Here is a 554-nt window from a genome sequence, read left to right as displayed (position 1 = left end):
CTGGGCCCCCCCACCCCACTGTAACTATGGCAGCACTGGCACTAGTTCATAATAAAGGATAGATAATGTCATGATGCCCTGAATTGTGCAAAATTGCTGTAAAAAAACAGGGATTGTTGCAAATCCTGGCAGAACTGTAACCAGGAGACAATACACCACTAAAAGTATAAGCCTTTTTGGTTGGCCATGGGCCCCCCAGGAGCTCAGGGCCCCGGGCTACCGCCCAAAACGGACCAATTATAGTCCACTACTGACCACAGTTAAATCTACATGTGATAAGTCAGTAGCCTGGGGTTTGTTCTTGTCCTTATGTGGGATCCCCTTTAAGTACAGTTTCAAATTAATGTCATAAAAAATAAATGTTAACTGAGCTTACTGTGCCTTTTCTTAGGCCCCATTCACATCACGTTTTGGGGATACGTTGAACTATACATCGTCAGCAGGGAATACAGATGTATAGCCCAACAGGTTCTGATTGTCTATGATCAATCTGTTTCCTGAATGTATCCTAGTCCTATGGAGGGACTCAAAAACATGGTAAATCACACTTTCAA

The sequence above is a fragment of the Dendropsophus ebraccatus genome, chromosome 8 (assembly GCF_027789765.1).
Source record: "Dendropsophus ebraccatus isolate aDenEbr1 chromosome 8, aDenEbr1.pat, whole genome shotgun sequence".
NCBI classification, from domain to species: Eukaryota; Metazoa; Chordata; class Amphibia; order Anura; family Hylidae; genus Dendropsophus; species Dendropsophus ebraccatus.
This window is presented reverse-complemented; position numbering follows the sequence as displayed.